This window comes from Heterodontus francisci, chromosome 18 (genome assembly GCF_036365525.1).
Source record: "Heterodontus francisci isolate sHetFra1 chromosome 18, sHetFra1.hap1, whole genome shotgun sequence".
Lineage (NCBI taxonomy): Eukaryota > Metazoa > Chordata > Chondrichthyes > Heterodontiformes > Heterodontidae > Heterodontus > Heterodontus francisci.
The window spans coordinates 68,585,358-68,596,542 of record NC_090388.1 but is presented as its reverse complement, the minus strand read 5'-3'; positions in this window follow the sequence as shown (position 1 = coordinate 68,596,542).

Here is an 11,185-nt window from a genome sequence, read left to right as displayed (position 1 = left end):
TTGAGCTCTTCCAATTGAGGCTCCCTGCAGGATCCTATGGATCAGACTGACCACTGAAGCATTTGACCAGAATACTACAATAGAAGATGTCCTCCAGTTGACCTTTCTTCATCTATTAAATGCAATTATTCAAACTCTAAATATTCAGATTAATGACATAAAAATTCTTATGTTAAACCACCAGTAAAACCAGATGGAAGATAAATAATGCTTTACTATTCCTTCAAAGCTGCAAATCTGGATGCGTTTCATTTGGGAAATATCTTGATGCATGTCTCACCTAGAAAGATGCTGAAAGTCTGCATCAGGAACACAGGATTCACCCTCTGGTAACCCCAGTCAATGTGTGATTGACATTCTAAGAATGCTTGCTTGACAGGCTACTTTTCTCAAAGCTGTGCATTGGGCCATCTTCATGCTCACCTGTAAGCAGGTTCTAAATGCAAAGAAATCCTAAGGATCATCAAATCACATCAGTTTGTGCTGTGGACAAAACTACCGCCAAAACTGCATTATGATCTTAACCTATAGTACTGCCCATGGTCCGTGGATGGGTGGCAGGGCTGATTAACACAAAGGTGCTATTGGGCGTCTTGGCAATGTCAGTTGACCACTATTTGAATATATTAATTAGCCCGCCGCCTATTTCTGACAGGAGCGTTGGCCACTTAAATTGAGGTTTACCCAAAAATCAGAATGGGCGGACCTCCAGTGAGAAGTCAATGGAATCTTTTCCTAATTTTCGGCCCATTACTACCCTGTGTACAAGCAAAAAGAAAGGCCAATAGTGAGACAAAGTTGGCCTCTGTCTCTGTTTAACAGCTGTTAGCACTATCACTAAAACACAGGTGATAATTATAACCATCTGGTCTGCTTTCAGAGTTCAATTTATTTTATTTGAAAGGGAAACACAAATTAGAATAAGGAAAGACACTCACTCTGCCTTTGTCTGTCTGTCACTTTCCTTTCAGTCTCTACCTCCTTGTCTCGCTATCTCTGTTTATCACAGGTGTTGATCATTAAAATATTTACATTTTCTGTAAACCTACTACTCACTTTTGTTTAAAACTTTGTTTCAGCAGCAGAAATTTCACTTACTGATGACTTTTTTTTTTCCAAAAAAGTTTTGAGTTTTTCCTGGCCATAAAATAACATAAGAGCTTAAGAAATAAGAGCAGAGTGGATCATAAGGCTCCTCGAGCGTGCTCCGCCATTCAATATGATCATGGCTGATCATTGGCTTCAATTCTACTTTCCTGCCTTCTTCCCATATCCCTTGATTCCCTGAGAGACCAAAAATCTGTATATCTCAGCCTTAAATATATTCAACAATGGAGCATCCACAACGCTCAGGAGTAGAGAATTCCAAAGATTCACAATCCTTTCAGTGAAGAAATTTCTCCTCCTATCTGTCCTAAATGATTGGCCCCTTATCCTGAGACTGTGCCTCCGTGTTTTAGATTCCCCAGCAGGGGGAAACAATCTCTCAGTGTCTACCCTGTCAAGCCTTTCAGAATCTTGTATGTTTCAATGAGATCACTTCTCATTCTTCTAAACTCCAGAGAGTATAGGCCCAGTTTACTCAACCTCCCATCATAGGACAACCCTCTCATCCCAGGGACCAATCTAGTGAACATTCATTGTATCGCCTCCAATACAAGTATATCCTTCCTTGAATGTGGAGACCAAAACTGCGCACAGTACTCCAGGTGTGTTCTCACCAAAGTCCTGTACAATTGTAGCAAGACCTCTTTATTCTTGTACTGCAATCCCCTTGCAATAAAGGCAAACATGCCATTTGCGTTCCTAATCGATTGCTGTACCTGCATGCTAACTTTCTGTGTGCCTTGTACAAGTACACCCAAGTCTCTCTGAACATAATGCAGTGCCAGCTAGAGACCACAGCCTAGAATTACATTTTAACTGGTGATAGCTGACAAGCAAAATTGAATGAAAATGTGGATATAAGAATTTAGGATGGGGAAAGTTGAGACGAAGGTGTGACTAAAAATTGTGCCAACAGGACATAAGGTTTTTGGAGATGAAGTGTGCACCCTTCATAAAAGTTTTTCATATATATATTTTGATGCTTTGGTACACATGGATCTTTCTGTGCATTGCTTAAAAATTTCTTCCTTTGGTGCAAAATGCACATAATAGATAAACACATTTCGATGTCAAGATCTGGGAAAGAAAAAACAGGAATCAAAGATAAAACTTACAACCTTATAAATAATTCTACACAAAAAGCAGCAACATAATAAAGCTCCTCATTCACATTGGCATAGATCTTGCTGTCAGCAGCGAAGCAGCAGATCTGACTGGTGAATTTGAAGAAGGCTGCCCACAAAGATCTAGCGATCGCTGTGGCAGTGCTTCCACTTTCCAGTTTAAAGCTGGCATCAATTTTCCTGCGGGCTTGTGAACCTCACCATCAGCCTCTAATGGGAGTCAGAAGTTGCACTGTGTGGGAAACAGTCCCTCAATGTGATTTTCCCTGGAGCGGCCAATTAGTGGCCAGAGGCCGGGTTAGCCATCCAATAAAGATTGGCAGGTGGGCTCTCGAAGCTGGAGGGCCAGTCAGAAGTCTTCGAGCTTGAAACCAGCAGCAGGATGCAATGGTCGGTAAGTGAGGGACAGGGTGTTTCAAGATGGAGGTGTGCTCTCTACAACTATTTTAAAATGCAAAATAAAATTGGCCTTTGCAGCCAGGCCACCACTGTGGGGTAGGGGTGTGCAGCACTGGAACTCCCTCTGGAGATGGCCTGTGGTAGCTACTGCACCCAGGCAGGCCATGAGGGCCTCTAATCTAGGAGTCGGCAACATGGCTATACACGGAAATCAGTGTCCAACTGGTTCACTCATCTGGTTCACTAATGTCCTTTAGGGAAGGAAATCTGCTGTCCTCACCTGGTCTGGCCTATGTGTAACTCCAGACCCACAGTAATGTGCTTGACTCTTAACTGCCCTCTGAAATGGCAGAGCAGGCCACTCAGTTCAAGGGTAATTAGGGATGGGCAAAAAATGCTGGCCTGCCAATGATGCCCACATCCCATGAAAGAATAAAAAAATTGTTGAGGTCCATCTAGCCCACCAGCTCCCTGTGACTGACAGTGGGCTGCCCGTGGCTCAGCTTTAATTGATGGCTCTCCTATTAATGTGTACGTCAGGCGGAGGGGGAATGCAGAACCTGTGTCTGACGGACAGCAGATGCCTGCCTGTGATTGCTCAGTGTCTGTGACTGACAGGCTGCCTGGACGGGATGAGTGCTGATTGGTTGTTCGCGGCACAAGCACGCTGGGATCGGCCGCTCCTGCTGTTTTCACATGGTTCAGGGAGTGAGCGGGAATAGCTGCTGCGGGGGGGAAAGAGAGAGAGAGTGAGAGAGAGAGGCCAAGGAGAGAGCAGGAAGTGGGCCAGGACACAGCCAGAGGCGCGGTGCGGAGGGAGCATGCTGAGAGTCAGGCAGCCCTTTAAATAAGAACCAGCCCAGGGAGCAGGGGGAGCAGCTGGTGGAGGGAAAGCAGGTTAGACACGGTGGGGGGAGTGGGGGATTGACACAGGGGGGAGGGGGGATGGACACGGGTGGGGGGGAGAGGCGGATGGACACAGAGAGAGGGGAGGGGGGATGGACACAGAAAGGAGGATAGAGAGAGATCACGATTACTCCTGACAGATGGACATCTATCCGAATTCTCCACATCACTACATCAAGTAAGATATTGACTACTTGTGCAAGCAAAAACAATGCCAGGTATCTCACTAAATAGGGAAAAATGTGTTTTGGACTGTGTTCTGATAGCATCAGGTTGGCTATACACTTTATATACAGATTAATTGCCCCCATGTCCATGGCTGAGTCAATAATTTTGTCAAATGTCCGTGGTGCAACATGATGCCTAGCCCTGCTCTAAGCCTGCCTGGAGAGCTGGTCCCTGCCTCCTCCAGGGACCTAGAGGCCAACTAGAAAATCCCAGTCGCCATCCTTGAATTGGCCTTAAGTGGCCATTAATTAGTTTAATTGGCTACCTGCCACATGCGGGTGGGTAGCCCTGCTGCACCCTCCCCTCCCAACTCTGGGAAAATGGCATGGGGCTGGGATGGAGCCAGCGTACCGGCACACAGGCCAGCAGCACTGTTTTTGGTGCCCGCCTGACCTCTGTTCCCAGTCCTGATGAAGACTCAAAATCCAACACCGGGTGGCCAGTGACATTGATGTCATCAAGCTGCGTAAACAGCTAATCAGACTGAAGCATTCTCACAGGCAACAAACTAGGAAGTTAAAAGCACTGAATGCTTTTACTTTTAATTTAAATCATCAGATAGTGAAATTATGATTATGGATCAAGATGGAAGCTAAAATATTATAAACAAACTTTAAATTTTTTTTTTAAATGTGGATTTTTTATCATATTGGAAAGATTTGACATTCTACAAGTATAAAATTAGCTTTTCTTGGTTAATGAGGGTGTTTAGCAGTAATTATGAAGTTAGTATGCTGTTAAAGACCCAGTTACACCTCAATCAAAAAGGTGCAACTTTTTCCAGGGTTTTTACAGGGAGACTAATAGCTTAAGAGTGTAAGTTTTCATCAATTCACTGGTTGCTTAGGGATTGCCCTCCAGGGGCACCTCAACAGTGCACCCTTTTGAGACTTCTGGATTTCTGCATTATTCTACATATGTTTGGACTCCCAAATTTTCTGTCTGTTTCAGAGGAATAATGGTGGTGAACACCAACAGTTTTGCTATCATTTCAACCACAACATCCGGACCAATTAGTATTACACATTGATAGAACTGATAGCAGTAGCACTGTACAGCAACAATTCTCCCATCAAAATGCAGAATTATCCTACATGGTTAAATCCACACACAAGAATTGATAGCTGCAGAGGTCTGTAAATGTCAATTTGTTCAAGGTATAGGTAAAGTGAGCATTAACGTTTCCCTTTACTACATTTATACTGCAGCTGCCAGTGTCATGTAGCACCTTGTGTCACAGTCCAACTGGAAGTGTCATTCTCCTGCCCGTGAGAAAGCTCTGTGCTCCTTGTGGTTAATGTTTAAATGTTTTAATGGACACCTATACTGTCCAACATTTAAATCAACTACAGGTAGGTTTTAAAAGTTTTGCAGAAGGTTAAAGGTATCTGAAGCACTTTTAAAACCCAGTTTGACATTGTACTGGAGTTCACAATGAAACTGAAGTTGCAGTGTTAACACAAATTCTTTAATTATCAATGTTGACTGCTTTTTGAGTTACCACCAATGTATGATTCCTCAAGTGACTAAAGATGCCAATGTCTTCGCTTATTTATGGCCCATGTTACACAGAAATTTTACAAATATGTCACAATTTCTTCCATATTTTTTACTCACTTTTATATTTTATTAAATATTGTAATTTATCCTAATACTGTATTTTTTTGGGAAAAGTGCATGCATATAAATTGTACACCCAGTCGTGTGAAAAATCGCAGACCGTGAAAAATAGTTTCAGTATTTATTGCATGTGAAATAAGCTGGATTGATTTACTCTATTTTGAAAATGTTTTTTCCAATACATAATATAACAGATGGGTCAGAAAGAAAAGGAAACAAAATTGATTTACACGATTATATTGCTGAGATGTAAACTGTCTATATTGCACAGAACAAAAAATGGAGACTGGTAGGATATTTAACAATAATTCACTTAGTGCTGACAAGAAGTTTTTTAAGTGGGTTATTTACCTTTCTGATGCATGAGATGAATCATCTTCTGATACTACATATGTTCAGCCGACTGAAATATTCACCAGCAGATTTAGTACTAAAAGAGTGACTGAGATGTGCAAAATGGTTTGAAGATTCATTAGTTTATTTATAGATATGTCACTAAAATCTTTTGCAATTTCCCTGAAGCTACTCCCCATTTAAAAAAAAGTGATGGGGACTATTACTGACCTTTGATGGCATAGTCATAGAGGAAGAGGAACTTTTACGTTCTGCGCTGAATCTATCCATTCCAGGTGGATACCCTGCATTGTGTTTTTGTCTTTGTTTTATTGGAGCCTAAAGTCAACATAATAAAACTGGCACACTGATGGCCAATTTAGCAGTGGGACAGCCTGTGCCCTTTCTGAATGTGCATTCAGCAACTGTTAACTTGTTTGGGCCTATTTTTCGGGTGACCCTGGCGACTACCTAAAAGAGGCATTAGGCCCCTTACATATAGAAATGAGGGGCCAAATGCCTGTTTAAATCCCCTTGCCGAAATTGCTGGTCAATCAGCGGAGCAGGAACTGGTCCTGCTGGGTCAGGATTCATTAGCAGCCTTTATAGGTGCCAATGAAAGGTACTTTTTTTCAAATTCAGAAAACATTGCTGTGGAACCAGGATAATCGAGAATGCTACCATATGCTATCCCCCAGGACACATCTACTGACTTTTATCAGTGGGGCAAGCAGCCCAATATTCATCTTTTAAAAAGGGCAAGCTGCTTGTGAAGTGGCAACAAGAAGTTGCAGCTTGCCCAAATAATGATCCTGAGGCTTAAGGAACAATTTTAGTCATGGAGTCAGACAGCATAGAAACAGGCCCTTCGGCCCACCGCGTCCATGCCGACCATAATGCCTATCTATACTAGTCCCACCTGCCTGCATTAATTCCATATCCCTCTATGCCTTGCTCATTCAAGTACCTGTCCAGACGCCTCTTAAATGTCGCTACTGTTCCTGCCTCCACCACCTCCTCAGGCAGCTCATTCCAGATACCCACTATTCTTTGTGTGAAAAATTTACCTCTTTGATCCCCTTTAAACCTTCTCCCTCTCACCTTAAATCTATGCCCTCTAGTTTTAGTCACCCCTACCATGGGAAACAGACTCTGGCTATCTACCCTATCTATGCCTCTCATAATTTTATATACCTCTATCATGTCCCCTCTCAGCTTCCTTCGCTCCAGAGAAAACAGACCCAGCCTATCCAATCTCTCTTTATAACTCAAGCCCTCCAAACCAGGCAACATCCTTGTGAATCTTTTCTGCACCCTCTCTAGCTTAATCATATCTTTCCTGTAGTGCGGTGACCAGAACTGCACATAGTACACCAAATGTGGCCTAACCAACGTTATGTACAACTGTAACATGACGCCCCAACTCTTGTACTCAATGCCTCGGCGGATGAAGGCAAGCATGCCATACGCCTTCTTCACCACCCTGTCTACCTTTGTTGCCACTTTCAGGGAACTATGTACTTGCACCCCAAGGTCTCTCTGCTCAACAACACTCCCCAGGGCCCTGCCATTCACTGTATATGTCCTGCCCTGGTTTAACTTCCCAAAGTGCATCACTTCACACTTGTCTGTGTTAAATTCCATTTGCCACTCCATTGCCCACTTTCCCAGTTGATCTATATCCTGTTGTAACCTTAGACAACCTTCTTCACTGTTCACTATACCATCAATTTTGGTGTCATCTGCAAACAAACATGCCCCTTACATTCTCATTCAAGTCATTAATATATATGACAAACAACAGAGGGCCCAGCACCAATCCCTGCGGCACACCACTGGTCACCGGCCTCCAATCTGAAAAACAACCCTCCACTACCACCCTCTGCCTCCTATCACCAAGCCAATTTTGTATCTAATTTGCTAGCTCACCCTGGATCCCATGTGCTCGAACCTTCTGGACCAACCTACCATGCGGGACCTTGTCAAAGGCCTTGCCAAAGCCCATGTAGACAATGTCCATCGCCCTGCCCTCGTCAATCCTCTTGGTCACCTCCTCGAAAAACTCAATCAAATTCGTGAGACATGATTTCCCACGCACAAAGCCATGCTGACTATCCCTAATCAGACCATGCCTTTCCAGATGCATATAATTCCTGTCTCTCAGAATCCCTTCCAACAATTTTCCCACCCCTGATGTAAGGCTCACCGGCCTGTATTTCCCTGGCTTATCCCCGCTGCCCTTCTTAAATAAAGACACAACATTAGCTATCCTCCGGTCTTCCGGTACCTCACCCGTGGCTACCGATGATACAAAAGTCTCTGCCAGGGTCCCAGTAATCTCCTCCCTTGCTTCCCATAGCATCCTAGGATACACCTGGTCAGAGCCTGGGGATTTATCCACCTTAATGCGCTACAAAACCTCCAACACCTCCTCCTTTGTAATGTTGATATGCTCCAGGATATCAGTGTTCCCTCCCTTGAACTCACTAGCTTCCATGAACTTCTCCATGGTAAATACGGACGAGGAACATTCATTTAAGACCTCGCCCATTTCCCGTGGCTCCACACATGGATTGCAACACTGATCCTTAAGGGGACCTACTCTCTCCCTAGCTACCCTTTTACTCTTAATATACTTATAGAATCTTTTAGGATTCTCCTTTATCTTATCTGCCAGGGAAATCTCATGGCCCCTTTTCGCCCTCCTAATTTCCTTCTTAAGTGTAGTCCTACATCCCCTATACTCCTCGAGGGACTCGCTCGATCCCAGCTGCCTATATTTGACATATGCCTCCTTCTTTGTCCTGACCAGACCCTCAATATCCCTCGTCAATCATGGTTCCCTAAACTTACCAGCCTTGCCCTTCCATCTAACAGGAACATGCCGACTCTGAACTCTTCCAATCTCACTTTTAAAAGCCTCCCACTTTCCAGACGTCCCTTTACTTGTAAATAGCCTTTCCCATTCAACTTTTGAGAGTTCCTGTCTGATGCCATCGAAATTAGCCTTCCCCCAATTGAGGACTTCAACCTGAGGACCAGTCCTATCCTTTTCCATAACTATCTTGAAGCTATTAGAGTAATGGTCACTGGTCCCAAAGTGCTCCCCCACTGACACATCAACCACCTGCCCATCCTCATTTCCTAAGAGGAGGTCGAGTGTAGCCCCTTCTCTAGTAGGGCCATCCACATACTGCTTCAGAAAACTATCCTGGACACACATAACAAATTCTTCCCCATCTGATCCCTTAGCACTAAGGCAGTCCCAGTCAATATTAGGGAAGTTAAAATCACCTACTATTACAACCCTATAATTCTTACACCTCTCTGTAATTTCCCTACATATATGCTCCTCCACTTCCCTCTGACTATTGAGGGGCCTATAGTATAATCCCATCATACTATACTTATTTTCAACAAAAAAACAACTTTCCCCTTATTTTTTTGAGATATTTTACCAGCTGCTACTCACCAACCAATCACCTTGCAGCTCTCCTCTGACGTCACTGTTTGCCTTTTTACAGAAGCTCTTTTTAAATACCACTGGTCTCACTCAGTCTCCTTCTTTACTGCTGTCGCTGCGCTTTTTAAACACCGCCAGTCTCACTCAGTCTCCTTCTTTCCTGCTGTCGCTGCACTTTTTAAACACCGCCAGTCTCACTCAGTCTCCTTCTTTCCCGCTGCCGCTGCTCTTTTTAAGCACCGCTGGTCTCACTCAGTCTCCTTCCTTCCCGCTGTTGCTGCACTTTTTAAACACCGCTGGTCTCACTCAGTCTCCTTCTTTGCCGCTGCCGCTGCTCTTTTTAAACACCGCTGGTCTCACTCAGTCTCCTCCTTGGGGCTCCCAGCTGGGAGGCAGCCAGCTCTGGAACCGATAAAAGGCCAAAACCAATTTCTATCCCATTATCTTTCTTTAATTGCACAGACAATTCTCTATCTCTCCATCTCAGGTTATACAGGAGTCAGCCAGGTACAATTAAAAACAACTAGAATTCACTGCATAAATTATTGAGTAAATAATTGGTTAGAAAAATGTGTTTTCTCAAACCAAAAGCCAGAATGTTGAGTAATCAACCTGACAGTTATTGCCATGATTCTGATTCTTGCAAGGCCAGATATAAAAATGTGAACAGATTAGTACACATTTACTGCCTTACTTGAAGACAAGTAAATTTAGTCCTTACCTATTATAAAATTAAACAGACTGTTCCATTAGGATGGGGCAATGGGTTTGTATACCAGAAAGGCCGAGAGGGGGGTTTTGACGCTTGGGCAACTCTCAACCTCCATACATTCGCCCAGGCATGCGCCATGGAGAGGTCACTCCATAGTTGCCTCACAGCGACTGACACCACTGACCACCTCTAGGCGCTTACCCATTGTCTCTCGAGACAAGGAGGCCAAAGAAGAAGAAGAAGAAGAATGGGTTTGTATAGTGAGGTCCCAAAAAGCAAAACTTAAGAAAACTTTCATTCAGAACCAAACAACTGTCTAAACCAGGGTTGTCCAACCTTTTCACATGGAGGGGCCACATTATAAATTTTTGTCTTACATAGGGGGTCAATGAGAACATTTTGGAAAGATAAAGGCATTAAAATTTATCTTACTATTAATCAAAACAACAACAAATATGCATTTTTGTGAAGAAGCTTTAAATGAGAAGATTAATTTATTGACTTACTTTCTCATCACTATGTTGGATACTAATTTAGTGAGGTACCTGGATTTCTTTTGCTTGAGTGAGTAGTCAATGTTTGCCCACACACCATTTGTAGTGATGTGGAGTATTCCGGATAGATGTCTATCTGTCAGGAGTGATCTTGATCACTCTCTCTCTCTGTCCCCAATGTCTCCATCTGCCCCCTCTCCCTCTCTGTCACCCCCTCTCTTTCTGCCCCCTCTCCGTCTCTCCCCTCTATGTCTCTCCTCCCCCTCCCACTACCCCCACTCTGTTTCATTCCCCTCCCTTTCTCTGCCCCTCCTCTCTGTGTGTGTCTCTCTCTCCCCCTCCCATCACCCCCTCTCTCCCCATCACTCTGCCTCCCATCACCCCCTCTCTCCCCCTCTATCCCTCTCACCCCCTCTCTGTCTCTCTCTCCCCACTCTTTCTCTCCCCCTCTCTCCCTTTCCCCCTCTCACCCCCCTCTCCCTTACCTCTCTCTCCCCTCTCCCCCCCTCTTCTTTCTCTCGCCCTCTGTCTCTCCCCCTCTCTGCCCCCCTCATCCCCTCTCTCTCTCTGCCCCCTTCACCCCCTCTCCCTCTTTCCCCTCTCTCCCCTTCTCTCTGGCCCCTTCGCCCTCTCTCTCCCCATGTCTCTCCCCCCCACCCCTCTCTCCTCATGTCTCTCCCCCCCACCCCTCTCTCTCCCCCCCCCCACCCCTCTCTCTCCCCCCCACCCCTCTCTCTCCCCCCCACCCCTCTCTCTCCCCTCCCCTTCTCTCTTTTCCCTCCCCCTTCTCTCTTTCCCC